At 45.2% G+C, this 24,844-nt stretch overlaps 1 pseudogene; it reads right to left on the bottom strand.

The window, feature by feature from the left end:
* The window catches only part of LOC139552217 (protein Niban 2-like), a 57,171-nt pseudogene that overhangs the window by 29,350 nt on the left and 2,977 nt on the right, over nt 1–24,844 (bottom strand).

Genomic DNA, 24,844 nt, shown 5'->3' with positions numbered 1-24,844 from the left:
GAAGAGAAGACAGTTAAACTGCTAATGAGCACTGTCACTGCTCCTTCACTGCAGTGGAAGGAAGCGCACAGCAGGAATGTTGTGTCTTTAGAGGAGTGACTGGAGGGCTAGCAGGCCTGGACAGGTAGGGACTGTACCATGGCTCTGCTTGGCTCCAGAGAGGGGTGAAGATTCTGGAGCTTTTTCATGTTTGTAAAGAAAGTTGAAGACACTAGTCAATGTGCAGCTGGGTGTGTTAAGCCCACCCAATGTGGTGTGTACGTGTTACTCATAAATAGACTATAAATAGGCAAATGATGGGTCTGAGAGAGAAATGTGCTTGTACTTCTGGTAACGATACACTGCATGGCTCTAATACAACCAACTTAGAGAATGCTTTACATCAAATCAGCGGAATAAATATGAGAAGACCTCTTCAAAGGAGTTAGTCTAAAATGGACACAAACATTGTCAGAACCATTGTGTGTGTGTGTGTGTGTGTGTGTGTGTGTGTGCGAGCGTGCTTTGATCCCAAGTAAACACGGGTCAGACCCTCCCAGGAGGTGGGTTGTTAATGGTCCAGACTCAAGAGTGTGTTTATTTAAAAAGGGCATTATGAGAAGGTGCTGAGGTAAAATCTGAGGACCATCAGTTGATGATAACAGTGCAGTGATCACCATGTTATTGTTTAGCTGCTTCGGCCACCTGTGGAACCAAACATGTCTGTTCATGTGATTTCATCGGCGTGCTCTACTTCACTCAATTAATAATCACTGTTATTGTTTCACCTTTCTGTGAAAGTGACTAAACCAGCCCCGTGCGTGCGTCCGCCATCGTGCGCATGTTGAGTTTGTCTATCCTCACCAGACGCAAATCAGGACACACAAGTTGAAATATCAAAACAAACTCAACCAAATATATTAATTTGGAGAAAGGTCAAAACAAGAAAACATTCACGAACATTTAGCTAGCTAGCTGTTGCGAGCTAAATTTGTCCTGGGATAAACATTGCTGTTATTTTACCTGAAATGCACAAGGTCCTCTACTAGAAACTAACTAACTAGCTTTCCCCTTTTTATCTGTGGATTAATTGTCGGAGTAATCTCTCCTTGTTCAGTCTTCTTCGGACTTCATATGGTGGTTGACAACCAACTTTAAAGGTGCATTACTGCCACCAACTGGACTGGAGTCTGGACCTCAGTTCATCATTCAAATCTCCCACGCCCCGAAGCTACCCTTGAGCCAGGCCGATCTCCCGGCCTGCTCAGTGGACCCTATGATCACTCGGCTACACAGCTGATGCCTCCCGGACTCTTCACTAACACGACTAGAAGAAACTACGTCACCGGATTCCTGCCGTAAGCTCTGGACCTTTGCACAGGACACACCGAAGTGGCTATAGTGGCTAACGCCCTTGTCCCGAAGCTAGCACCAGTTAGCCTCGAGCCAGGCGCATCTCCCGGCTAGCAAACAAAATTACTCCAGCTACAATACCGCTTTTGCTAATTTGGCCTGGACCCTTTGTCGACAAGGAGCCCCGCCGATCCATCACGACTGGTCTGCCGATGTAATTCCGTCTGATGTCCGGTTGAGGGCACGTCGGTAACACCCTTGTCCCAGAGCAAGCACCAGTTAGCCTCGAGCCAGGCGCATCTCCCAGCTAGGGTAGTAACAACTACATTACGGCTGCCCCGTTTCATCTATTGCTGTTCACTGAACCCTATGATCACTTGGCTACATAGCTGATGCCTGCTGGACTGTTCATTAATCACGGTACTCCATTTTGTTAATCTGTCGGTCCCCAGCCTCGAACTCAGGCCCTGTGTGTAGTTAACTTACCCTCTCTGCCCATTCATCGCCATTTTACCTGTTGTCTTAGCTGATTAGCTGTGGTCTTAGCTAGCTCTCCCAATCAACACCTGTGATTGCTTTATGCCTCGCTTGGTCTCTCTCTAATGTCAATATGCCTTGTATACTGTTGTTTAGGGTAGTTATCATTGTTTTATTTTACTGCGGCGCCCCTAGTCCCACTCAATATGCCTTAAATAGCTCTTTTGTCCCACCCACACACGCGGTGACCTCACCTAGCATAACTAGTGCCTCTAGATGCAACCTCTTATCGTCAGTCAATGCCTAGGTTTACCTCCACTGTACCTGCACCCTACCAAACCCTGTCTGTACATTATGCACTGAATCTATCCTACCACGCCCAGAAATCTGCTCCTTTTATTCTCTGTTTCCAACGCACTAGACGACCAGTTCTGATAGCCTTTAGCTGTACCCTCATCCTACTCCTCTGTTCCTCGGGTGATGTAGAGGTTAACCCAGGCCCTGTGTGTCCCCAGGTACTCATTTGTTGACTTCTGTAACCGTAAAAGCCTTGGTTTCATGCATGTTAACATCAGAAGCCTCCTCCCTAAGTTTGTTTTACTCACTGCTTTAGCACACTCCCCCAACCCTGATGTCCTTGCTGTGTTTGAATCCTGGCTTAGGAAGGCCATCAACAATTCTGAAACGAATCCCCAAATACAACATTTTCCGTCAAGATAGAACTGCCAAAGGGGGAGGAGTTGCAATCTACTGCAGAGATAGAACTTTGCAGGCTGTCATACATTCCAGGTCTATGCCCAAACAGTTCGAGCTTCTAATTTAAAAAAATTAAACCCTCAGCTCCCAGCTGTGCCCTGGACACCATATGTGAATTGATTGCCCCCCATCTATCGTCAGAGTTCGTTCTATTAGGTGACCTAAACTGGGATATGCTTAACACCCAGGCCGTCCTACAATTTAAGCTAGATGCCCTAAATCTCACCAGGTGGGTTCCTAATCCCTAAATCCGTAAACATGGGCACCCTCATATTATCCTGACCAACTTGCCCTCCAAATACACCTCTGCTGTTTTCAATCAGGATCTCTGATCACTGCCTCATTGCCTGCATCCGTTACGGGTCCGCGGTCAAACAACCACCCCTCATCACTGTCAAACGCTCCCTAAAAAACACTTGAGCAAGCAGGCCTTTCTAATCGACCTGGCCTGAGTATCCTGGAAGGATATTGACCTCATCCCGTCAGTACAGGATGTCTGGTTGTTCTTTAAAAGTAATTTCCTCACCATCTTAAATAAGCATGCCCCTTTCAAAAAAAATTAACACTAAGAACAGATATAGCCCTTGGTTCACTCCAGACCTGACCGCCCTCGACCAGCACAAAAACATCCTCTGCAACTTTTCAGGGAAGTCAGGAACCAATACACACAGTCACTTAGGAAAGCAAAGGCTAGCTTTTTCAAACAAATTTACATCCTGTAGCTCTAACTCCAAAAAGTTTTGGGACACTAAAGTCCATGGAGAATAAAAGCATCTCCTCCCAGCTGCCCACTGCACTGGGGCTAAGAAACACAGTCACCACTGATAAATCCTCGATAAATTTAGAATTTCAATAAGCAATCTCTACGGCTGGCCATGCTTTCCTCCTGGCTACCCCAATCCCGGCCAACAGCTCTGCACTCACAGCAGCTACTTGCCCAAGCCTCCCCAGTTTCTCCTTCACCCAAATGTCTGATGTTCTAAAAGAGCTGCAAAACCTGGACCCATACAAATCAGCTGGGCTAGACAATCTGGACCCTCTCTAAAAGTATCTGCCGCCATTGTTGCAACCCCTATTACTAGTCTGTTCAACCTCTTTCGTATCGTCCGAGATTCCCAAAGATTGGAAAGCCCCCTCTTCAAAAGGGGTGACACTCTAGACCCAAACTGTTACAGACCTATATCCATCCTGCCCTGCCTTTCTAAAAAGTCTTCAAAAGCCAAGTTAAACAGATCACTGACCATTTCGAATTCCACCGTACCTTCTCAGGTGTGCAATCCGGTTTCCGAGCATCACTACTCTGGACGGTTCTGATTTAGGTATTTGTAGTTGTCCACATATTCTAGGTGTCTGGCTAGACTGTAAACTCTCCTTCCAGACTCATTAAGCATCTCCAGTCAAAAATGTTATCTAAAAATCGGCTTCCTATTAAGCAACAAAGCCTCCTTCACTCACGCTGCCAAACATACCCTCGTTAAACTGACTATCCTACCGATCCTCAACTTCGGCGATGTCATTTACAAAACAGCCTCAAACACTCTACTCAGACTGCATCCAGTTTGCTATCACAGTGCCATCCATTTTGTCACCAAAGCCCCATATATCCCCCACCACTGAGACCTGTATGCTCTCGTCGGCTGGCCCTCGCTACATATTCGTCACCAAACCCACTGGCTCCAGGTCATCTATAAGTCTTTGCAAGGTAAAGTTCCGCCTTATCTCAGCTCACTGGTCACCATAGCAACACTCTCCCGTAGCACGCGCTCCAGCAGGTATATCTCACTGGTCATCCCCAAAGCCAATACCTGCTTTGGCCGCCTTTCCTTCCAGTTCTCTGCTGCCAATGACTGGAACAAATCGCTGAAGTTGTAGACATATCTCCCTCACTAACTTTAAGCATCAGCTATCTGAGCAGTTTACCGATCGCTGCAGCTATACACAGCCCATCTGTAAATAGCCCATCCAACGACCTACATCATCCCCATTTTGTTTTTATTTACTTTTTTTGCACACCAGTATTTCTACTTGCACATCATCTGCACATCTATCACTCGTGTTAATTTGCTAAATTGTAATTACTTGCTACTATGGCCTATTTATTGCCTTACCTCCTTACTCTATTTGCACACACTGTATATAGATATTTCGTTTGTGTTATTGACTGTACGTTTGTTTATCCCATGTGTAACTGTTGTTGTTTTTGTTGCACTGCTTTGCTTTATCTTGGCCAGGTCGCAGTTGTAAATGATTATTTAACCAGGTAGGCCAGTTGAAAACAAGTAAAGGTGAAATAATTTATATTTATTTATATTTTAAACGTGGGTATATGCTCATAAAGACCAATGAGGAGATGGGAGACACAGGACTTGTAGCGTGTCAAGTGTTTAAAATAGAACCAAGTTCTATTTTAACACCTGACTACGCAGACACTCATTGACGTTTGTATGAAATGATTGCAAAAAATAAATGTACACTTTATTCAACGCTCACGCTCGCAATGCGGCTGGTGTGGTCAGCATGTAATTCAATTTCTCACGTCTCCATGGTTTTGTCTCAAATGGACCCCTATTGCCTATAGAGAGCACTATGTAGGGAATAGGGTGCCATTTGGTAGGCATCCCATATTGACTACATTCCTGTTCAGGCTCTACGTCTTCATCACGGCAAACTCACTCAGTAATTCTGATGTCACAAAGGACAATCAACCGACTAGAGTTATTTTGACATGGAATGTCAGAATTTTTAAAAACGGAACAATGGTAAGAATACAACTCCTGTCAAAGCAAGACCGATGCACGTCTTTTTGTAGCTTATTTTAGCACTTCATGGAACACACTGCCTTAAAATTGACTTTTTTATTTTAAGCTAGTGCTGCTAGCTGTGGCTTAACATTATCGCTACCGATGGCGATCCAATGGATATCAATGGCCATTGACTGTCCAATGCTACTGCTGTGACATGTTCACTAACCAAAACGGGACAGAGTGGAAGTGCCATTGGTGTGACTGCGTGATATCGGGTGGCTACAGAAGGACGTTTGCCGGCTATCCGATGAGCTGAATAAGAGCCTTATTGATGAGTTCACCAATGTAGCTATAGCCCAGGCTAAAAATAGCTCTGCACTGAACATCTCACCCAGGGTGGTGGAGAGTTGGGCGAAGTTGATTGTTCAAATCCACCACAGAGACTGGGCCGAGATGGTTACACGAAAGGGCACAAGCGAGCCGCGACTTGGAGGATCCATTCCACCTGGCAAACAGATTTGCGCCGCTGGAAGTGGATTATCTGACCCCAGGAGCCCACTCTGGTCCTGGAGACCCCGATGCCAGGCAAGTGCTCGTCAACATCAGTCCCTCTATGTCCACTTTCAGCTGGCAGCCAGAATGTGTCCTCTGTCCCAAACAGGGGACCACCTCACCGCTGGGTTTCCACGACATCGGAGCACCGAATCAACGGAGGCTCTCGTCACCCCCCTTTCTCCCACGGCGCTCCTCGCTGCACCGTGCAGCCCCTCCATTGTTGGGGGAAACCACTGTGGAACAGGATAAATTATACAAACTGATTGTAAAAAGCGCTGGACTACCTTAAATGAAATTCTAGGCTATAAAGCTAACTCGGCTCCATCCTTCATAAGAGCAGATCGCAATGAAAACCCTTTGATATTGCCAACCACTTGAATTGCTTTTTTGTTGACAAGATTAGCGAACTTCGTCTTCATATTCATGCATATCGGACAAAATAATGAAAGGCAAGCACTGTAGTTGAGTTCGGCAATTTGGGTGTGGAAGAGGTGAAAAAATCTGATGGTCAATTCCTGAGGTCGGTACTGGAATACATTGCAACTCCTGTTTCCAACATCTTGAATTTAAGCCTAGAAGACGGTATATGCCCTCAGGCCTGGAGAAAGGCAATGGTCATTCCACTGCCAAAAAATAACAAAGCACCCTTTAAATAGTTCAAACAGCTGACTATAAATCGGCCTGTTACCGATACATAGAAAACTTCAATTAAAAAAGACAAAATACATGTTATTTTACATTAAACAAATTGGCAAAGGACTTTCATCAAGGTTATAGGGAAGGACACAACATTCTCGGTACTTACACAAATGACTGATGATTGGCTGAAATTGATAAGAGGCTTGTGGGAGCTGTTTTGCTAAGACTTCAGTGCAGCTTTTGATACCATTGATCATAACCTATTGCTGAGAAAAAACAACTAGATGTTACGGATTTACATCCTCTGCTTTATCATAGATTGAGAGTTACATACAGTGCCTTTGGAAAGTATTCAGACCCCTTGACTTTAACCACATTTTGTTACGTCACATCCTTATTCTAAAATGTGTTTTTTTTTTTTAAATAGCCCCCCCCCCCTCAATCTACACACAATACCCCATAATGACAAAGTAAAAACCAGTTTAGACATTTTTGCTATTTCATAAAAAATCTACTGAAAACGAATCTACATAAGTATTCAGACCCTTTACTCATTGCTGTTAAATGTGCTTTAAAAAAGTACTTACAGCCTCGAGTCTTCTTGGGAATGACACCACAAGCTTGGCACACCTGTATTTGGGGCGTTTCTCCTTTCTTCTCTGCAGATCTTCTCAAGCTCTGTCAGGTTGGATGGGGAGCATTGCCGCACAGCTATTTTCAGGTCTCTCCAGAGATGCTCGATCAGGTTTCGTCAGACCAGAGAATCTTGTTTCTTATGGTCTGAGAGTCTTTAGGTGCCTTTTGTTAAACTCCAAGCGGGCTTTCGTCTGGCTACTCTACCATAAAGGCCTGATTGGTGGAGTGCTGCAGAGATAGTTGTCCTTCTGGAAGGTTCTCCTACCTCCACAGAGGAATTCTAGAGCTCTGACAGAGTGACCATCAGGTTCCTGGTCACCTCCCTGACCAAGGCCCTACTGGCCCTTGTTGCACCTGGACTTGTGGTCATGTGCAGCAAAGGAGGATGTAGGCAAATTGCAGTTGCTCCAGAACAGAGTAGCACATACTGCACTTAGATGTACACGGAGCACGAATCTCAATGGCATGCATGTCAATCTCTCCTAGCTCAGAAGTTGAGAGATTAACTGCGTCACTATTGGTCTTTGTGTGAGGTGTCGAAGGTACTGGTCAAACAGCTAGCACACAGTTCGGACACTCATGAGTACCACACAAGACATGCAACCAGAGGTCTCTTCACAGTCCCCAGGTCCAAAACAGAGGCTGGGAAACACACAGTATTAAATAGAGCCATGACTACATGGAACTCTGCCACTCAAGCTAGCAATAAAAAAATGATTAAAAAATAAATAATTAAAACAAACACACCTTACAGCAGAACGGGGACGAGAGACCTTTTTATTAGGGCTGTCAAAGTTAAACATTTTTTTGACGCCATTAACACATTGTTAGTTTGATCCTCTGAACCATCCATAGTTCAAATTCAAGCCCATGCAGCTGATGTGCTAGTTTGACAACCACTTTACTGGCTAGCCACTTGTATGACTGAATGATGGGGAATGGTAGTAAGGGGCTTTTAATATGCCAAATTCAATTTGAATCCCTCCCAGGTGGCTCTCTGGATAAAACTCTAATTTGCATATACCGCAAGGCTGAATTTGTTTATCACCGAAATGCATCGAGTCCTCATTATCATTTACAAGCAAAACACACCGTTGATGCTGGCAATACAAGTAACGTTACCAGTAACAATGGAGGACATCTTCAGCAGGCTCAGCTAGAAGAGTGTGAGCGCAGGAGACCGAAGGACAAGTCGACGAGCAGCAAGCTAACACAAGCAATAGCACTGGACTTCGGTGAGTAACCACAACTACCCTGGGGTTACTGCGCACCATAAAAATCAGTGAAAAACAGCATTCACACGCGCACAGAAGAGATGCACTATGCTGAAACGCGCACCGAGCAGGTCATGGATGTAGCAAAGCAGTTGAACATTGAAAACAAAGTTACCACACTTTGCACAGACCGTGCACAGAACATGACCGCAGCTGAGAGACATCTGCCTTTTGAACACCTGCCCTGCGCAGTCTCCAAAGGTCCATCAGTGTCCCTACAGAACAGCAGGTTCGACAATGCCCTTGCTAGCCAAACGCTGAAAAATTGTTGGCCATTTCAAAACACAGCTCACCAAAAAAGGTGCAGAGCTAGGACATTAGCAAGTTGCAAATGGCCAAAAGGAGTCACTCGCACAAGATGTCAAAACAAGATGGATTTCCACTCTGGAAATGGTAAGCTTGTCCACAGAAAACAACCACAGAGATGCTCTGGCCCAACAGAAAACATCATGCCAAACACAGCTCAACTGGAGAAACTGCAGAGGCTGTGGGCACTACTGGGCCCTGCAGGTAATCTGCTCTCACACCATTAGTGTTATAATACAAGTGTGTGAGTGAGAGAGTAGTGTGTAAATTGTGTGTGTGTGTGTCTGAGTATAACAAGTCTCTCATAATTGACTGAAGTGATTTTGAATGATCTTCCACTGCAGGTACTTGACTGAACTTGCTCAGTGGTTTTGCCTGCTTTGTGCCATCTCCTTCAGGTGATGGAAAGCTCTGATGACCTGCCTATGTGGTAAGATTCAAGCTGAAGTTCAAAAAAAATTTATTGGACACATACACATGGTTAGCAGATGTTAATGCGAGTGTAGCGAAATGCTTGTGCTTCTAGTTCCGACAGTGCAGTAATATCTAACAATTCCCCAACACACAAATCTAAAAAAGGGGTGAATGAGAATATGTACATTAAAAAAAAGGAAGTCCTCTCACTGTCAACTCCGTTTATTTTCAGCAAACTTAACATGTGTAAATATTTATATGAACATAACAAGATTTAACAACTGAGACATAATCTGAACAAGTTCCACAGACATGTGACTAACATAAATGGAATAATGTGTCCCTGAACAAAGGGTGGGACAAAATCAAAAGTCAGTCAGTATCTGGTGTGGCCACCAGCTGCATTAAGTACTGCAGTGCATCTCCTCCTCGTGGACTGCACCAGATTTGCCAGTTCTTGCTGTGAAATGTTACCACACTCCTCCACCAAGGCACCTGCAAGTTCCCGGACATTTCTGGGGGGAAATGGTCCTAGCCCTCAGCCTTCGATCCAACAGGTCCCAGATGTGCTCAATGGGATTGAGATCCGGGCTCTTTGCTAGCCATGGAAGAACACTGCATTCCTGCCTTGCAGGAAATCACACCCAGAACGGGCAGTATGGCTGGTGGCATTGTCATGCTGGAGGGTCATGTCAGAATGACCCTGCAGGAATGGTACCACATGAGAGAGGATGTCTTCCCTGTAATGCACAGCGTTGAGATTGTCATTGCAGGCAACAAGCTCAGTCCGATGATGCTGTGACACACCGCCCCAGACCATGACGAACCCTCCACCTCCAAATTGAGTAATGTAAGATATGTAAACATTATTAAATAGACATTGTTTAAAGTGACTAGTGATCCATTTATTAAAGTGGCCAGTGATTGGGTTTCAATGTAGGCAGCAGCCTCAGAGTTAGTGACTGCTGTTTAGGAGTCTGATGGCCTTGAGATTGAAAAACAGCTTGTGTCTCTCCGTCCCTGCTTTGATGCACCTGGACTGACCTCGCCTTCAGGATGGTAGCGGTGTGAACAGGCAGTGGTTTGTGGTTTGTTGTCCTTGATCTTTTGGGCCTTCCTGTGACATCGGGTGCTGTAGGTGTCATGGAGGGCAGGTAGTTTGGTGGTGTGTTGGACAGACCACACCACCCTCTGGAGAGCCTTGCAGTTGAGGGCGGTGCAGTTGCCGTACCAGGCTGTGATACAGCCCGACAGGATGCTCTCGATTGAGCATCTGTAAAAGTTTGTCAGGGTTTTGGGTGACAAGACAAATTGTCAGCCTCCTGAGGTTGAAGAGGCCCTGTTGCGCCTTCTTCACCACACTGTATGTGTGGATGAACCATTTTAGTTTGTCTGGGATGTGTACACCGAGGAAACTATAAACTTTCCACCTTCTCCACTGCGGTCCCACCGATGTGGATAGGGGGGTGCTCCCTCTGCTGTTTCCTGAAGTCCACAATCATCTCCTTTGTTTTGTTGACGTTGAGTGAGAGGTTGTTTTCCTGACACCACACTCCAAGTGCCCTCACCTCCTCCCTGCAGGCTGTCTTGTCATTGTTGGTAATCAAGCCCACTACTTGTCATCTGCAAACTTGATGATTGAGTTGGAGGCGTGCATGGCCACACAGACGTGGGTGAACAGGGAGTACAGCAAGGGGCTGAGCACACACTCTTGTGGGGCCCCAGTGTTGAGGGTCAGCGAAGTAGAGATGTTTCCTACCTTCACCACCTGGGGGTGGCCTGTCAGAAAGTTCAGGACCCAATTGCACAGGGCGGGGTTGAGACCCAGGGCCTCCAGCTTGATGAGCACTATGGTGTTGAATGCTGAGCTGTAGTCAATGAACAGCATTCTTACATAGTTATTCCTCTTGTCCAGATGGGATAAGGCAGTGTGCAATGTGATGGTGATTGCGTCATCTGTGGACCTGTTGAGGCGGTATGCAAACTGAAGTGGGTCTAGGGTGGCCGGTAAGGTGGAGGTGATATGATCCTTGACTAGCCTCTCAAAAGCACTTCATGATGACAGAAGTGAGTGTTACAGGGCGGTAGTCATTTAGTTCAGTTGTCTTTGCCTTCTTGGGTACAGGAACAATGGTAACCATCTTCAAGCATGTGGGGACAACAGACTTGGATAGGGAGCGATTGAATATGTCCGTAAACACACCAGCCAGCTGGTCTGCGCATGCTCTGAGGACGTGGTTTGAGATGCTATCTGGGCCAGCAGCCTTGCGAGGGTTGACACATTTAAATGTTTTACTCCCGTCAGCCACTGATGAGGTGGGGGGGTGCGCAGTCCTTGTTAGCGAGCCGCGACGGTGGCACTGTATTATCCTCAAAGCGGGCAAAGGTGTTTAGTTTGTCTGGAAGAGTGATGTCGGTGTCTGACGTGGCTGGTTCTTTTTGTTGTCCATTATTTCCTGTAGATCCTGCCACATACGCCTTATGTCTGAGCCGTTGAAATGCAACTCCACCTTGTCCCTGTACCGGCATTTTGCTTGTTTGATTGCCTTGGAGGGAATAACTACACTGTTTATATATTCAGCCATATTTCCAGGCCTCTTTTCATGATTAAATGCAGTGGTTCACGCTTTCAGTTTTGCACGAATGCCGCCATCCATCCACGGTTTCTGGTTAGGGTAGGTTTTAGTCACAGTGGGTACAACATCTCCAAAGCACTTCTTTATAAACTTATTCACAGAGTCAGCGTATAGGTCGTTGTTCTGAGGCTGGCCGGAACATATTCCAGTCCTCGTGATCAAAACAATCTTGAAGCGTGGCTTCCGATTGGTCAGACCAGATGCCTATAAGACGGTAGGAGCAAGATGGCGTCGTGGTCGGATTTGCCGAAGGGAAGGCGAGAGGGCTTTGTATGCATCGCGGAAGTTAGAGTAGCAGTGGTCGAGAGTATTACCCCTGCGCATGGTGCAATCAATATGCTGATAGAATGTAGGTAGCCTTGTTCTCAAATTTGCTTTGGTAAAATCCCCAGCTACAATAAATGCAGCCTCAGGATATATGGTTTCCAGTTTACATTGAGTCCAGTAAAGTTCCTTGAGGGCCGTACTGGTGTCTGCTTGAGGAGGATTGTACACAACTGACGAGAATTATCTTGGTAGGTAAAATGGCCGACATTTGATTGTAAGTAATTCTAGGTCAGTTGAGCAGAAGAACTTGAGTTCCTGTACGCTGTTATGATTACACCATGAGTTGTTAGTCAAAGCATACACCCCCACCCTTCCTCTTCCCAGAGAGGGGTTTATCTCGGTCAGCGCGATGCATGGAGAAGCCCGGTGGCTGAACCAATTCTGACAACATATCCCGTTATTAATAAACAAATTAGGCACATTTGGGCAGTCTTGATACAACATAAATGCAATGGTTAATTGGATCAGTCTAACTTTGCACATACACTACTGCCGTCTAGTGGCCAAAATCTAAATTGTACCTTGGCTGGAATGATACATTATGGCCTCTTGCATTTCAAACATAGTACAATTTGTTTTTTCTTTGTATCATCTTTTACCAGATCTAATGTGTTATATTCTCCTACATTCCTTTCACATTTCCACAAACTTCAAAGTGTTTCCTTTCAAATGGTAACAAGAACATGCATATCCGTGCTTCAGGGCCTGAGCTACAGGCAGTTAGATTTGGGTATGTCATTTTAGGCAAAAATTGAAAAAGAAAAAGGGGCCAATCCTTAAGGACCTGAAGTGCTTTCCCAGACCTGAGAGGGGTGAGGTGTGGGCTTTGGTTAGCAACTTGCTGAAGAGAGGCCTGCACAGCAACCTGATAAAGCAACCTGTCAGAGCCACCAAAGAAAGCCGCCCTCTTGTTGAGTTCTTCTGAGTCTGATGAAGAGGAGTCCATTGAGAAAATGTGTGTTACAAAGCAGAGCCCAGCATCAACATGGAGGACTGTCCACTACATTGGTGGTCACAGCATGCAGGGGCACACACACCAGGCTGGCCTGCATTGCACAAATCTACCTGGCAACGCCTGCCTGAGAGGTTGTTTTCACTCTCTGGGCATATCATACAGAAGAAAAGAGCAGCTTCATTATCTGAAAATGACAACAGGCTTGTTTGTCTTAGCAACTGGCTCAGTGAAAAGAAATGAGAATGACTGATGTCTATGGTCATAGGCTTATGTGTGGAATTCATGACATTGTTGGACAGGTTTATGCCCTTTGTTCTTTGTATCCATAGAGACAGTTATTTTTTTTCTTATAGCCAACCCTCCAATTAGTAATTGGTAGAACAATTATTTGGAATGGATGAAACTTTAACTGTGTGTGTGTGTGTGTGTGAACTTCAAGAAAATGTATGAGTAGCCCTACTGTGTGCATTAGTAACTTACAGGACTTTTGTATTGCTTGTTGTTTATGGTGAATATGCCATTAAAAACATGCTTATAACTCAATACATAAAGATTTGTCCATAAAAATAAGTTACTTAGCACCATATTCATCGCAATTATTTTAATTGTTTGACAGCCCTCTTTTATATATTCTGTATAGTATTATGCATTTCATTGTATTCTGTGATGTATATTATGTATTACATTTGTTGTATTTTGTTCCCTGCAGCAGCTAAATTGGGGATCCTAATGAAATACTAAACAAATATAAAAGTCTCTTTATATACTCCGCAAGGTAGGGGAATACACAAACACACTCCACATTTACTACTGTCATTGTGGGGAGGGGAGTTTCACCTCATCCAACACCAATGTTTACTGTGTAGCACCCTGCACTCACCACACCAGGCTGTATTCATCTGGTGTGTGTGTGCCAGTACAGATCAAATGGCTGATTGGTTAATGGAGCCTCCTGTCTGGGCGGTTTACTTGTAGATGCATCGAGCTAGAGAAAAAAAGATAGGTTCCTGCACTATGGCTGGTTCTGGATAAAGAATTAGGCCACACCCTGCCACTCACATGCCCTCCAGGACTCAGAGTAGAGGAACACCACTCCAGACTATCATATCCAAGTCATAACTTTTAAAAAACATTCCTGCCTGGCTGCATTTCACTCTCACTGATAGACCAGCTCATTGAGATGGTATGCAAACACTCACATAGCGACACATACACACCCTGGTCTGTGTTGTGAACAATGGCAGAAGAGCAATAATTGGCCAGGGTGGAGCTGAGGGAGAGTCTCTGTGTTGTTCCCTACCTGTCATCCCCTTCCTGTCATCCAGAACCACCAAATGGCTGTGTGTGTACACACTGTGTGTGTTAACTGTGTCATGTTCACACAGCTCCTCACCATTGTTGCTGTGCCTGACACAGTCCTGGAGCACAGCGTGCCACTTCGTCTGCTCCTTCTCTGTCAGCACACAGAAGTAGTGGTGGCGGGCGTACGGGTGCCACAGGATCAGGGGGAACTGGGTGGCACCCTTGACAAACGGACCGCTGCCCACCTTAGCCTTTACACCTGAAAACACACACATTTATAGTGTTCATAGCTTCTTCATCAGGGTTGTATTCACTAGTCACTAAATGGAAGAAAACAGACTGATTGCTAAACTTTTGCTACAGTGTGCCCTAGGGCTCTATTCAAAAATCGGTATCACGGAAGTTCAGAGTTACAGCACGATTGAAATTCAAAGGCAATGTCCCCGCATTAGCCGAGAACGCATTTAGGGAAACGTAACGCTTTAGCAAACCAGATTGAATAGAGCCCCTAATGAATACGGCCCAGCGAGCCACTGAGGACTTGATCTCACATTGGATGAAGTCCTGGTTCAACGACAATCCAACAGTGTTTCTCATGATCGGCCGTTTATTATACACAATCAGCGGCCGTTACCAAATCGTCTCTCTCACCTGGCAGGCTGGTGTTGACCAGATCCAGGTACTCTTCCATGGAGGTCAGAGCTTTGTATCCGGCACAATTGATGGTTCCTTTAGGGTGCAAGCCCCTCTCGTGAGCCTATCAGAGAGCACGGAGTGAGAAGGGGGAAGTTAAGGAGAGGGTGAAAGAAAAATGAAAAAGTACAAGCCGTTCAGAACCATCAGCCCACAGCTAAAGTTGTGACCCAAATGATTCAGACTAGCTGACATTGAAGTTTGGTTATGAAGGTAAACGTAAAACAAGCAGAAAATATATATAGTTTCAGTTTTTCCGACTGCCCTCACCACTTTGTTCTCGTAGAAGCTAACGTCGTATGTGTCGGCCACGAAGACAAAGCGGTTTCTCCATTTCTTGTTCCCCTCCAAGTACTGGAACAGACTCCCAGAGAAGATAGAGTGGTCTTCTAGAGGATTCTACCACAACACAACAGACACAGTTAGCGATAGGGCTATAGGGCTTTCGGTCAAAAGCAGTGCACTATATAGGGACTAGGGTGCTATTTGAGAGTCATCCATACAGTAATGTCAGGCCTAATTCTATTTTACACGCTGGAGGCGATTGAGACCGGAGGGCTAAAGTGAGAGCACACAAGTTTCGGATAGTGTTTACACAACCACACTTCGTTTTTACATTTCCTGTTGTAGATCAAATACTGGAACTCAAACAGCTTAATGCCAGCAGAGGAAGGCCAGAAATAAGGGGATGGAGAGAAGCTGGAGAAGAGAGGTTGTGTGTGCTTGGAAGGTGCTGACTGGCAGTGCTCTGTAAAATGTGGTGCCTGTGTGTTATTCAGAAATATTTTTTGGAGTGTAAATAAAATGGTGTGTTTCGGTGTGTGTGACTACCCGGGGCATCACTCAGGTAGTGAGGAGAAGAGACGAGGGAAACATTCTTAGCACCATCCCCTTTTGTTCGTGTGAATTCTGCTCCACTTTCCCTCCAGTGACTCGATGGCGGAGACTAACACAGAACTCCCCAAGCACTGAAGTGGAGATGGCTACAGTAAGCGTTTCCTATCTGTGTCCATCGCTTTTGACTGTCGAGTTTAAACACACACGGCCTTGCACTCAGAGATAAAACCTTGAGACTCAGAGGAGGATAGTGAGGAAGAGATAAAAAAAGGGGGGATAAAGAGGTAAGAAGGTTGAGAAGGAGATAGTTGCAGATGGTGTGGGAATACAGTGAGAGAGAGGAACTGAATAAAATGAAGAGAGCTGGAGCGAGAAAAGAGAGAATGGGGGGGGTGGCAACCCCCCCCCGGCAAAACAGAGGGGGGAACGTGTGCAACAGACAGTCGTCCCCAGGCCGGCCTGGCCGCTTGCCTTGCGGTGCAGGAGCTGTGACTGGGGCCCTCCTCCCCCCTCGATCTCAAAGCGGACACTGTTAAAGAGGGCCACAGCATACTGCTCCTTGTACACATGGCCAAACTCCTCCATCACCTGTCTGGCACGAGCTGTGGGAAGAAAGACAGAATATACAGTTGGAGTCTAACACAGTCACAGGATAGACAGCACAATTGAAGAGCACAAACACAACTGGCAACAGACCGTAAACACAGCTGGCAACACCGATAGAATAAATTCATGAGAAGGAAATATCCTGCCTGTTTGGCCCTGTCCGGGGGTATCGTCGGACGGGGCCAGTGTCTCCTTGACCCCTCCTGTCTCAGCCTCCAGTATTTGTGCTGCAGTAGTTTGTATCGGGGGGCTAGGGTCAGTCTGTTGTATCTGGACTATTTCTCCTGTCTTATCCGGTGTCCTGTGTCAATTTAAGTATGCTCTCTAATTCTATTGCTCTCTCTCGGAGGACCTGAGCCCTAGGACCATGCCTCAGGACTACCTGGCCTGATGACTCCTTGCTGTCCCCAGTCCACCTGGCCGTGATGCTGCTACAGTTTCAACTGTTCTGCCTGCGGCTATGGAACCCTGACCTGTTCACCGGACGTGCTACCTGTCCCAGACCTGCTGTTTTCAACTCTCTAGAGACCGCAGGAGCAGTAGAGATACTCTGAATGATCGGCTATGAAAAGGCAACTGACCTGTTGCACCTTCGACAACCATTGACCCTGCTGGTCATCTATGAACATCTTGGCTATGTTCTGTTATAATCTCCACCCGGCACAGCCAGAAGAGGACTGGCCACCCCTCATAGCCTGGTTCCCCTCTAGGTTTATTCATAGGTTCTGGCCTCTAGGGAGTTTTTCCTAGCCACCGTGCTTCTACACCTGCATTGCTTGCTGTTTGGGGTTTTAGGCTGGGTTTCTGTACAGCACTTTGTGACATCAGCTGATGTAAGAAGGGCTTTATAAATACATTTGATTTATAACCCATTATGTAAATCGGAAATGACAACAGGTTACCCAAACGTCACAGTCAAAACATTAACACAGTCAACAGTCACAGAAAAACAGCCACAGAGACAGCGAGAGCACAGCTAGGCCAGTCCCAGAAACAGTCTCAGCTGGCAGCAGAGCCAGAAAAGCGTGACACGTCAGTAATGTGACTCGGTAGATCAGAGGATTTAGCTAAGAGCTTGGTGTAGAAGAGAAGCCGTTAGTATGAGACTACCGAGGCGGGCATTGAGGACAGGCGTGTGGAGGGCTATAAGGTGACTTAACTAGGCTTGGACTCAGACAGGAAAAGCAGAGAGGCTGGAAGAGAGGGCATTAACCCTCCAGTATCTTTACCACCTTTCTATCTGCCTTATATGAAAAGGTCCAAGCAGTAAAATAAAAATTGCTCACCATGTCTTTATAAGGAAAGTTAGCAAGTCAGGAGCTACATCAGATTTCACTGAGAAAACACTACATAATGGTGGTACAATAACTTCATTCTCAATTGGAACAGATATTGAAGATTACTTTTGCATACCTTTTGTTACAGTCAAGGCGCATAAGAGCCTAGAATAGGATTGTGCCAAATGTATTGTATTTGTAGCAGACGACAGACACCCTATCTGGAGTAAGGTTGCAAAACTCCAGTTATTTCCGCCCAAATTCTCATAAAACCTGGACATTTAAAAGCTACCAGAATTTTACAACCCTAATACGGACAATAAGCATCATGATGTTGAATGGTAACATACCATGGTCTAACCAGAGTCATTCTTGAAAGGACTTCCTCAACAACAACAAAATTGCTCACAGTCCATTTAGGCTTGGCTTGTGGTGGTTCAGTGTTCTCAGCCCAACGTGACACCAGTCTATGAGATGTTTATGGCAAAGGCGCCACAGGAAAGAGAAAGGAGCCTTTGCGTAGGAGGGCAGGAAGGAAAGACCTGACAACAAGATAAGAACCAGTGGAATAGCCAAGGAGGGAACAGAGACAAGTAATCAGGGTTTATCCTGTAAACTCAAACACACATTTAGTCACTTTCTGAAATGCACTGTATAAAAAACATGAGGGATCTAAACAGAATAGATACTGAAAAAGTTTAACAGATGTTTCATGCTGGTCTAGGGTTGCAAAATTCAGCGAACTCTCAAAACTCCCAGAAATTCTGGTTGAACGATTCCCAGATTTCTGGCTTATACCCTTCAGATTCCAGGAATCTTCCAACCTGGAAAGTTAGTGAAATTTTGCAAACATAAAATCTAGACAGTTCCATCAACATAATCAATTCTTGCTGGTCTAACAGAGGATTTACATTTCGCGTTTTAGTCATTTAGTAGACGCTCTTATCCAGAGCAACTTATAGGAGCAATTAGGGTTAAGTGAGTTGTTCAGAGGCACAGACCTATTTTTCACCTCGTCGGCTCTGGGAATTCAAACCAGCGACCTTTCGGTTACTGGCCCAACACACTTATCCACTAGGCTACCTGACGCCCCTATGATAGCCTCGGTGCGTCTTCATTCAAGAGAGTCTCCAATCAGGTACTTTGGAAAGCTGCAATATTATATGGCTAGCAGAGACATGGCTGGATGACTATCTAAGTAGGACTCAGTGGTTTCCTCCATGCAACGGCACGATCGGACAAAGGAGGGCTCGGGCAAGTCCAAAGGGGGAGGGGTGTGTCTTCATAAACAACCAGCGCAATGCTTCCAGTGTGAAGGAAATGTCAAACTTTTGCTCGTCTGATATAGAACACCTCATGGTGTGCTGCATACACTTATCTACAAAGAGAGTTCTCATCCGTAATCATCAGGGCTGTATACATCTCTCCACAAGGCTACACCACTTTTGCACTGAACAAACTGTATAAACAAGAAATCACTCACCCAGCGGCAGCGTTTCTGGTGGGTGTTGACTAATGCGGGGAGACTTAAAACCGTTCTACCTCACTTTTACCAAACACGTGTTCTGCGCCACTAGGGGCGCTAAAACTAGACCACATATAAGGCCCTCCCTCATGCTCCCTGTGGGAAATCTGACCATGACCCTTTCTCCTGCTTACAAACAAAAGCTCAAAAGAGTAAGTACCAGTGGCCCGCGCAATACGGAAATGGTCCGATGAAGCAGACTCAATGCTAAAAGACTTTTGCTAGCACAGACTGGGATATGTTCCGGGATTCATCCGATAACATTGAGGAGTTTACCACATCAGTCACGGGCTTCATCATATGTGCATATATGATGTCTCCAGAGTAACTATACGAACGTATCCGAACTAAAAACCAGAGCAACCACTTACAAGAAACAGGACACATACAAGAAAGCCTGCTACGACGAGACATTGCACATGCAAAAGGACAATATAGCAGTAAGGTGGAATCCTATAACACCGGCTCATATGCTCATCGTATGTGGCTGGGCTTGCAGACGACAACTGATTACAAAGGGAAACCCAGACATGAGATACCCAGCGATGCCTTTTATTCTCACTGAGGAATATAGAGTCTTGCATGAAAGCACTTGTTGTTCCGGGTGACTGTGTGAGCTCGGTCTGAACAATGTGAGTACAACTTTTAAAACAGTTTAACACTCACAAGGCCGCCGGGCCAGAGGGAATACCAGGGTGCATTCTCAAAGCTTGTGCTGACCAGCTGGCAAGTGTCTTCATGGACATTTTCAATCTCTGTGTCCCAGTATGTTTCAAGCTGACCACCATTGTCCCTGTTCCCAATTCCAAAATAACCTGCCTAAATTACTAGCGCCATGTAGCACTCACATATGTAATTATGAAGTGCTTGTCCTCTCCCAGCTGGACAAGAGGGGAAATAACTATGTGAGAATGATGTTCAGACTACAGTTCAGCGTTCAACACCATAGTGCCCTCCAAGCTCATCAAGCTGGGGAACCGGCGACTGAACACCTTGCTCTGCAACTAGATCCTGGACTTCCTGACGGGACGGCCCCAGGTGGTGAGGGTAGGCAACAATATTTCCGCCACACTGACCGTCAACATGGGGGCCCCTCACGTAGGCTTGGGTGGTATACTGAAGTTGAATAAAATGTGAATATTTGTAGCTACTTAAGTAAATACCAACTTGTACAATACGCTAGGAGATAAAGCAGATTGCGTTCTTAATTTCACCGGTCACATTATGAAGCTTAACAGTAGTCCCCATTCACGTTGTTTTGTTTACAAGCACACAACGACGAGAGACCGGAAGCCTTGTAAGTCACACTCACTGTTGTGCAGCATGCGCCAGAAGATTTAGTTACACTATGGAATTCCAAACGTTATTTTTTTTTTTTTTTTTACGTTTGCCAGCTAGATAGCTTAACTATTAAGATAACCGTATAAAATGTGCTAAATGCTCTGCAGATGTGCATTTGGTTTGCTAACTTAGTAGCTAGTTACCTAGCTAGCTAAGTGGTTAGCTTCTCTTGGTAACAGCAGAGAATCCCCTACTGGATCAAGCACCTTGCTGTCTAATATTGTATTTGTGGGTGCAGCAAACTGTGCAGCATTTTATAACTTTATGAGCTGGGATGTCTGTCCTGCAAATAGTTTATGTCAAATACTGCACTCGTTAGCATTTACTATAGCAATTTACATGTACTTGTTAGCATTGCTAACCTGATTAGAGAGGTTCTGTGGAGTTTGGGATGGCACAAGGTCAATATCAAGATATGCAAAACGCAGCATCATGATGCATTATGAAAGTTTCTGTATTTTGAAACTTACACATCTTGAAAACTTGAATGATGACATTCAAAACATTTTGGGAATATCTCAACAATGGACTAATGAAACAAATACCAAAAGATAGTTTGTGTGGAGTTTTCCTTTAAGTTTGCTGATGTCATGATGGTGGTAGGCCTAATCACTGATGGCGATGAGACCGCCTACAGGGAGGAGGTCAGAGACTTGGCAGTGTGGTGCCATGACAACAACCTCTCCCTCAACGTCAGTAAGAACAAGGAGCTGATCGTGCAATACAGGAGAAATAGGGGAGAGCACGCCCCCATCCGCAGGGGGGGCTGTAGTGGAGCGGGTCGAGAGCTTCAAGTTCCTTGGAGTCACATCACTAAGGTCTTAACGTGGTCCACACACATCCGCAGTCATGGAAAGGGCACGACAGCGCCTCTTTCCCCTCAAGAGGCTGAAAAGATTTGGCATGGGCCCTCAGATCCTCAAAAAGTTCTACAGCTACACCATTGAGAGCATCACCGCTTGGTATGGCAAATGCACCACCATCGACCACAAAGCGCAACAGAGGGTGTTGCGGACAGCCCAGTACATTACTGGGGCCGAGCTCCCTGCCATCCTGGACCTCTAGATCAGGCGTCAGAGGAAGGCCCAAAAAATTACCAAAGACTCCCATCACCCAAGCCATAGACTGTCCAACCAGCTACCGTCCGGCAAACAATACTGGAGCATCGGCTCTCGGACCATCAGGCTCCAAGACAGCTTCTACCCCCAAGCCATAAAACTGATAAATAGCCATAAGATTTATCCAGGTAACCATTAGTTAACTATCTTGCACTGACTCTATGCATACACACAGTACCAGTCAAAAGTTGACCCACCTACTCATGCAAGTTTTTCCTTTTTTCTACATTGTAGAAGAATAGTTAAGACATTAACACTATGAACACATGGAACCATGTAATCAAAAGTGTAAAACACATTTTTTAATAATTTAGATTCAAAGTAGCCACTTTTGCCTTGATGACAACTTTGCACACTCTTGGCATTCTCTCAAACACCTTCACATGGAATGCTTCTCCAACAGCTGCTTTCCTTCACTCTGCAGTCCAACTCATCCCAAACCATCTCCATTGGGTTGAGGTCAGGTCATGTCATCTGATGCAGCACTGCATCACTCTCCTTCTTGGTCAAATAGCTCTTACACAGCCTGGAGGTGTGTTAGGTCATTGTCCTGTTGAAAAATAAATGATAGTGGGACTAAGCCCACTGGGGCGACAGGTAGCCTAGTGGTTAGAGCGTTGGGCCAGTAACTTAAAAGTTGCTCAATCGAATCACTGAGCTGACAAGGTAAAGATCTGTCGTTCTGCCCCTGAACAAGGCAGTTAACCCACTGTTCCCAGGTAGGCCTTCATTGTAAAGAGTTTGTTCTTAACTGACTTGCCTAGTTAAATAAAAGCTTAAATAAAAAATCTAAATGAATTTTTATTTTATTATGAAAAAGCTCTTATTTGAGCTGTTCTTGCCATAATATGGACTTGGCCTTTTACCAAATAGAGCTATATTCTGCATACCACCCCTACCTTGTCACAACACAACTGAATGGCTCAAATGCATTAAGGAAATAGATTCCACAAATTAACTTAACGCACACCCGTTAATTGAAATGCATTCCATTCCAACACCTCATGAAGCTGGTTGAGAGAATGCCAAGCGTGTGCAAAGTGGGCATCAAGCCAAAGGGCGGCTACTTTGAATACATTTTTATTTGATTAACACTTTTTGGTTACTACATGACTCCATGTGTTATTTAATAGTTTATATGTCTTCACTATTATTTAAAATGTAGAAAATAGTACAAATGAAACAAAACTCTTGAATGAGTAGGTGTTCAAACTTTTGACTGGTACTGTACACACACACACACCACGCATACCGACAAAAAACACGCACATGCTTCTGCTACTCTGTTCTTTATTTTACTCTTATTATCTATCCTGATGCCTAGTCACTTTGCCTTGCCTTCATGTACACATCTACCTCAAACACACACACAATAGTAAGTGAACACCCCTTCAAATTAGTAGATTCGGCTATTTCACCCACAGGATGGCACCGAAGAACCTGGCTGACGTTTTGCATTCTCCCAACCAAAGTGTGCATTTCCTTTTTTTGGTGTGTTTCGTGTAACATTTTATTTAAATTGTTTTACTTATTGTCTACATTCCAACTAGTCAGTAGGTCAAATTTATGCCCTGGTAGAGCTGCCACGATCAAATGCAAGTGCTGTTACTGTAAAGTGGAAACGTCTAGAAGTAACAACGGCTCAGTCGCGAAGTTGTAGGCCCACGTAAGCTCACAGAACGGGACCGCCGAGTGCTGAATGGGCAGCACGTAAAAATCATCTGTCCTTGGTTGCAACACTCACTAACGTTAGCACAAGAATGGATCGTCTGGAATTTCATGAAATGGGTTTCCATGGCCGAGCAGCCGAACACAAGCTAAAGATTACTATGCACAATGCCAAGCGATGGCTGGAGTGGTGTAAAGCTTGCCTCCATTGGACTCCGGAGCAGTGGAAACGCATTCTCTGGAGTGATGAATCACGCTTCCCCATCTGGCAGTCCGACGGACGAATCTGAGTTTGGCGGATGCCAGGGGAATGCTACATGCCCAAATGCATAGTGCCAACTGTAAAGCTTGGTGGAGGCGGAATAATGGTCTAGGGCTATTTTTCATGGTTTGGGCTAGGTGACTTAATTCCTGTTTAAGCGTAATAATGCCCTGTGCACAAAAGCAAGGTCTATACAGAAATGGTTTGTCGAGATCGGTGTGGAAGAACTTGACTGGTCTGCACAGAGCCCTGACCTCAACCCCATCAAACACCATGACAGCATGATCATTACATATGTGCACCTTGTGCTGGTGACAAAAGGCCACTAAAATGTGCAGTTGTCACAACACAATGCCACAGATGTCTCAAGTTGAGGGAGCATGCAATTGGCATGCTGACTGCAGGAATGTCCACAAGAGCTGTTGCCAGAGAAGTTAATGTTAATTTCTCCACCATAAGCCACCACCAATGTTGTTTTAGAGAATGTAGTAAGTAGTACGTCCAACTGGCCTCACAAATGCAGACCACGTATGGTGTTGTGTGGGCAATCGGTTTGCTGATGTCAACGTTGTGAACAGAGTGCCCTATGATGGTGGTAGGGTTATGGTATGGGCAGGCATAAGCTACGGACAACGAACACAATTGCATTTTAAATTGATGGCAATTTGAATGCAATTCATCCGCCGCCGCCACCACCACCTCACATTTCAGCATAATGCCCCAGCTCTTCCTAAAAGTCGAGTCATACGTCCTCCAAAACATGACCCCTTCATGTGAAATCCATTGATTAGGGCCTAATTAATTCATTTAAAATTGACTGATTTCCTCATATGAACTATAACAGTAAAATCTTTTAAATTGTTGCGTTTATATTTTGTTTAGTATATTTCATTCACGTACTGCACTTCCGACAGGCTGGGTTAGTGTGCCAAAGCCACTCTCACAAGGAGTAAGGTCAAATTACACACTTCCCCACTGGAATGAAGGCATGTCTTGACGGACAGTCTGCAGCAGACTAAACTGATGGAGATTTGATTACACTCAAGGCCTAAGTTATGAAACTGTGTGCCCTGTCATCTAGTCCAATTCAAACCTGGCTTTGATTGTATCAGATCAAAGGAGCCGTCTGGGGCTTAGATGGACAGCACCCCCACCTACCTCCAG

The sequence above is a fragment of the Salvelinus alpinus genome, chromosome 24 (assembly GCF_045679555.1).
Source record: "Salvelinus alpinus chromosome 24, SLU_Salpinus.1, whole genome shotgun sequence".
In the NCBI taxonomy this organism is placed as follows: Eukaryota; Metazoa; Chordata; class Actinopteri; order Salmoniformes; family Salmonidae; genus Salvelinus; species Salvelinus alpinus.
Note: the sequence above shows the minus strand (reverse complement) of the source record. Positions and strands in the feature narration are given on the sequence as shown.